The following is a 6,509-nucleotide window of genomic DNA, read 5'->3' as shown; positions in this document are numbered from 1 at the left end:
GAGCTTTAAATTTACTTCACATGCTCTGTCCAGAACTTTCCTGAGGTTTCTCTCATGCTCTGCTTCACCACTACCTCCATCCAGTAAATCATCAACTATTATAGCAAACAGATAACCCAAAAAATTTGCTCCAAGACTTCACTGGCAGAATTTATTTCAACCGGCATCCTGAGGAATCTGTATCTACCAACTGGTGCGCTGAATGTAGTCAGTAGTGAAAATTTGCGTTCAAGCATTACTTGCCAAAATGAAGTCTTTACATCTAAGGCAGAAAAAACAGTGGCATTTGCCATGAGGCAGGCAATATTCTAAACTGTATGCATAGGATGATGAGGTCTCTTTAATGCCTTGCCCAAGTGTCTTGGATCACTGCATATTCTGATTTAATCTGAATTTTTCTTATGAGCAGCTACCATGGAAGACACCCACTCAGTTGGTTCTGTGACTGGACAAATCACACGTTGCTACACCATTTTGTCTAACTGGACCTTGACTTTGTCCTGCATAGCTATTGGAACTCTCCTTGCTGGTCTGACCACTGGGTCTACTTTCATGGAGTACATAACTGGAAGTTTACCTAGCTTGTTGAACACATCAGCATACTCTGAGAAAATAGTGTCACTGATGCTGGAACTGGGACATGTGCTTATGTAATGTACTTCTTTGGTAAAAGAAAGCAGTTTCATTCTTAAACTGTCTCTGAGACCTAATAATGACTGCACAGGTCTTTGGACTACATAAAATTGCAAGCTGTAACTGTTCCCAGCCGAACAGCATGAAAGCACTACTGAGCCTTCGGTTTGAAACTCTTCACCTCCATAAGCAACAAGCTTTGTACAATTGGCCAAATTAAGTTGTTTACCAGTTCTCACTCTAGCAAAGGTTTCTGCTGACATTACATCACACTTTGAACCAGTGTCTACTTTGAGCTCTGTGGGTTTATCATTGATCAGGACAGTATAAAATACTTTGTTCTTTGCCAACAAATCTACTGCATTAACCTTTTCACAGACTACTGATTTACCATCTACATAGAAAGTAGGGTTGCAGCTTTCTATATGATCAACTTGATTTTTTGAGCAACCTTTCTTAATAACTGAATGAGGCTTGCTTGATTTACAAAACTTTTGAAAGTGGTTCTATTTTTTACACTTGTGGCATTGCTACCAAATGCTAAGCACTTCTTTCTTTCAGAGCTCCACAATTATGACAGTTAACAAAAAGATCTGACTTGGGTTTTGCTGACTCACCCTTGTACTGCACCCAGCATCTCTGTTTCACTGAGCTAGTCTTGGAACTTACTAAAACGTTATGGCTCCTCCCAGGGAAACCTTCAGGGTTTGCAGATGCCATGTGCTTAGGCCTGTTTCTACTTGCCAGGTGCTGCATGCTGTCTACGTTTGCTCTAGAGGCTATTGAAACCATGTTCTTATCACTTGCAAGCATACTTGTGTGCCTTTCTGTGAGGTCATGGATTTGACAAATCTTTATGTTTTTCCTTAACGTTAAATCACTGTCACAAAGCAAAATCTTTCTCACTGCAGCACTATCAGCACCACACACAAGCCTGTCCTTTATTAACTCCTCTTTCAAATCTGCACGCTTTAGCCTTGAGAAATAAAGCTGCTATATATGCTGCAAAAGTTTCACCAGGCTTTTGGACTCTTGTATAAAATAAGTGCCTTTCTAATTTAACATTTGTCTGGGGGGGTTGCACTTTTCTCTAAATTTACATTTCAAGTCCTCAGGGTCCTCTCTTGATTCAGCTGGTACCACAATATGGCAGTATTCCCCCTCTCCTGCATAAACTGCTGGTGCATACCCAAATGAACGCTCTTTTTTAATAGCTTCTGACCCCAGCTAAGTTAAGCAAAATGAATGCCCTTGTACGTGCATCTTTGTCAGAAAAAGCTGCTTGTATGAAAATATTGTATTCCTGCTCAAATACTATCCAATTCTCTGCAATATTATGATCAAACACAAGTGGACTGGGTCTGCAAAATTCCTCTACCATATCAACACACAGTAGTGAAGGTGCTTGAAATTATATACGAACATACACACAGACACACACACACACAAACAGATATATATATATATATATATATATATATATATATATATGGGTCTACTTTCATAGACCGAATGTACGAATCGCCAACACACAAGTTACCGACCCCAAACAACTGAAAACACACCACACCAACAACTCATAATACCGAACACCACAACACCGACACAAAAAACGTCAACTACACATTACACACAACAACATATCCACTAACCTTAACCTAAACCCTAACCCTAACGTCCGACACTACCGCACACTTACCCAACCCGCACCCTAACCCTAACTCACTTAACACACCCCTAAACCTCAACACCGTCACTATCGCACACTTACCCTACCTGCACCCTAACCCTAACTCACTTAACCCACCCTAAAACATTCAGCCCGTCACTATCGCACACTCACTCCACCCGCATTCTAACCCTGACACACTTAACACTTCCCTACACTGCTCTACGTCACTTCCACACACTTACCTCACCGGAACCCTTAGTCCGACACCACCGCACACTCACCTTTTCCACACCCTAACCTACAATCCCTCACTATCGTACACTTACCTGTCCGCTCCCCAATCCTAAATCTTTCATTTTCGCACACTTACCGTATCACGCTCACACGCTGCCATTGTCGGTCTCTCAGCTGTCGGGATATCGCGTTTTCGGTAACCTACCTGTTTGGTCATTCCGTCTCGGTCTTCCGGGTGTCGGTGACGTGGCGCTTCGGTCTATAAAAGTAGACCCATATATGCCAAAACTTTATGCCAGAATTTGTAATTATGCCCAATAGCACAACAGACTCTTTGAAATAACTGCACTTTGCCAGATAAGTCTCCGTAGTCTGCGAATAAACTGTACACAGCAGAAGAAGCTCAGAGAAAGAAACATTTTGAAATGAATGCACTTTGCAAATAAACTGCACACAGCACAGGAACCTTTCAAAATGGCTGTACTTTGCGAAATAACTCTGTACTGTGTAAGAAACACTTTGCAGTGGTGGCACTTGAGAATAAATGCACCCAGCATAAGAAACTTTTCAAAATGGCTGTACCTTGAATGCACTTTGCAATATAACTGTACATTTCACACAGCAAACTCTTTGAAATAATTACACTGTAATAAAGCACAGACTCTGCAAACACTTTGCACATTCTGAGATACTTCAAACAACTCTAATTATGCTTTGAATGGCTTTGGTCAATGTGAAACAGTAGTTCATGCCCAAAACACAGTCTTTTACTAAAAAACATGCAGTCGCCATGCTCTTTAAGATTAATTTACCCTTTTATTGTACTTGTTATGCCCTTTTAATCCTTTATCATGCTCATTATAACTTTTCTTATGCCTGTTTTACTTTAAACATGCTTGTTATGCAAGCCAAAGGTAAATCTGAGCCCCACATGAATTCTTCTGCTAGTTTTATCAAATATCGTAGTCTCAAACATTTTGTTTAATTAATAATGCATTTTGTGCCGCTCATTTGATTATTAATATATTTTTGTGCTACTCTTTTGATTAATAATGCATTTTGTGCCTTATGAATGCTCTGTTTCATTTTCTTTGCAAAACAAATCATTTGTGCAAGTTTTGGTTCCCTTACATTCATTTCTGTCTCATTTTGCTTTTCTGAGCTCCATTTCACTCAACCAGCACAATCTGCCTTTACATTCAACTCTGCACCTCATGACTTAAAGAACATGCTCTCTTTATCCCACGTCTGACACAACGTCACTCGTCCGGTCAGGATAAAACAGAAAAGCGGTTGTGGGTTCAGTTCAAGCACACAAACACATCAGGGATGAGGCTTAGTAACTTAAACTTAAATAAACTTATAAACAGACTGACTAGTATACTCATACATGTTAACACTCTGGCTGTTCTCTCAAAATGGAACTGCTGACTGCATGTGCTCACTATTTATATGCATGTGCCTACGTCTGGAAATGCTTCTTAAAGGTACATACACACGCTCTTCTACACCCACCACTTTGAATGATGCTCTTTCACTAGGGTAAGATTATCCAAGCTGCCAGCTTTAGAGTGGCCAAGTCTGGGTGCAGCAGTACGTTGAGTCAGGAGAGCCGTATGCTGAGGCAACACCTTGCACTTTACTCTTGCCATATCAGTATGCTGGGGATCAAGGGGATTGGAAGAAAAGCACAAAGCAACAAATCTGTTACAGAAAGGGCACCTGTATTTTATGCTTCGGAAGTTGCTGTCATGCTCACATTTTAACATTTTTCACTGGATAAGATAAAACCAAAAAATAAGTAAATCCTGTAAGAATTACAGATCATATAGGATCATACCACTCAACTGTCTAGATTTTCACAGAATGTCCAGATTCATGCCTCATATTTTCGGTCTGTCCCTCATAAAATGTGTGGTTTCTGGCCAATCATTGAGGATTGAAGTTACTAAATCATGATAGGTATTAGAATTTCAGATTTTACACCCTACAGAAAATGCATGTTAATGCAAAACCTGTTATTCTATTAATTTTTTAAGAGCAATACTTTAAAAATGTCCCTATTTTGAGTCCTTTGTTCACATGTTATTTTTGGCTTTGTCTAGATTTCTAGTTCTAATAGTTTGACAGGTATGTATAGGAGTGGGCTGTCCTTAAAGTAGACAACACAAACCACTATATCATAGATAGCCAGAGTTGCTGCTATTTGCCATTCTGTCACTATGTTTATGAAGCCTTTGAAACTGTTTCCTGATGACAAGTAACAAAAAGCCCATGGAACAGGCAAGACACATGTTTAACAACACAAGATGTTGTTGTGGCTTTCGGCTTTTCCCGGTTAGGGGTCGCCACAGCGGAACTCCAGTCCGCTAATGATTGGCAGTAGATTTTTTTACGTGCTGAGTTGCCGGCCCTGACACACAACCTTCAACGAAGGTACGCCCATTCACACATGTCTCCACACAGAAGACTCTCTAACTGAGAATCGAACAGGACGTCTTACTGTGAGGCGACAACGCTACCGCAGCACCACCAGTATGAAAATGAGCATGCATCTTCTATGTTCAGACTGTATAATAAGCTTAGCCAGTAACCAGTGTAAATGACAAGCAGATGGCTAGTGTACAGATTAATACCTAAGATAAAGAGATTGTTAAAGAAATGACAATGAATGCAGCAGAATAGTGAAATGACACAAATCATCATTAAGGAATTAACTAACTGATTAAACAAGGAGTAGCATCTAGTAGCCCCCAGACAGCTTAAGCTATTTAACTTCTTTGCATTAATGCAATATTTAAGCAAAGGAATTAAAGCAGTCTGTACTTATACATAGTGAACAATAATTTTGTCATATAAGCAGTAAGCAAGAATATTATAGCAAAATAATATTTGATTATAATTTGGAAAGAGAAAGAGTCTTGTACTGCATTCTAACATGGAATAAAATAATTGCCAAATGAAGTCTCTCCATGAAATACAAGATTCCTTCCAGCTCATAATCTAGATATAGCAGCCCTGGTAAAGAAAGATTCCACAAACATCCATCTGTCTCCTAGTACTTCTTTGGATAAATCCAGAGCTAAGTTCCTGATTGTTCGTAAGTAAATCCACAAGTAGGATCCTTGTACTCCATAGTTTCTTCTGCAATTTCTTTCTTCAATTCCTCAGTCTTGGTCATAAAATCCGACTGTGTAAGAGGCAAATGTCTCTACTGCTGTGGGTTGTATATCTCACCACTTGTTTCTGCCACTATATATGGTGTATATCTAGCACCTCAAAGTAGAGCTTCTGGTTCATTGGTAAGTACTAGGCTATATGCCCTAGGGCCTATATAAGCCTAGCCAAATGGTACCCTGGCTTTTGCCACCCAAGAAAACCATACCCAGACTGTTAGCTGCTTCTGTAACTTGCATTTATATTTTTTACTTCCCAATGAAGTTAAGTTAGAGATATTAAGGATCCTGCCAGAAAGCAGGGAGTTGGGCTATAGACTACTGTCTTCTTTATATGCTTTTCCAAACACTATAAAAACTATTTATAATGTAGATAATAATGTATCTGTTCACAAGAGGCTGCTTTGAACTAAATAGTGACACCCTTTTTCTCAACTGGTTAGTATGCATTTGTCAGCACTAGCATGCTTTTTGTTCTGCAGTTTAACTATTTTTATAAGAACATGCAATGTGTAAAAGTACAAAAGGAAAATGGACATATCCTACATTTACTAACTTGCACATGTAAACTATAAAAACAAAAGGTAAATCTAATACATAATTATAAGAGAGATACAGGCAATCCTTGACTTAAGCATCACAAATCACTGTATCATACACACATCTACTGTTTTGTCACTATATAAAACCACTTGATGCTGACAGTAATAAGGAGCAAGGATTGGGAGATTTTTAGGAAGGCTTGGTTTAATTCTTTGGATAAACGCACATCCAAGATCCTGTTCCTCAGTTCT

The sequence above is a fragment of the Protopterus annectens genome, chromosome 3.part0, assembly GCF_019279795.1.
Source record: "Protopterus annectens isolate FY-2018-M chromosome 3.part0, PAN1.0, whole genome shotgun sequence".
NCBI lineage: Eukaryota > Metazoa > Chordata > Ceratodontiformes > Protopteridae > Protopterus > Protopterus annectens.
This window is presented reverse-complemented; position numbering follows the sequence as displayed.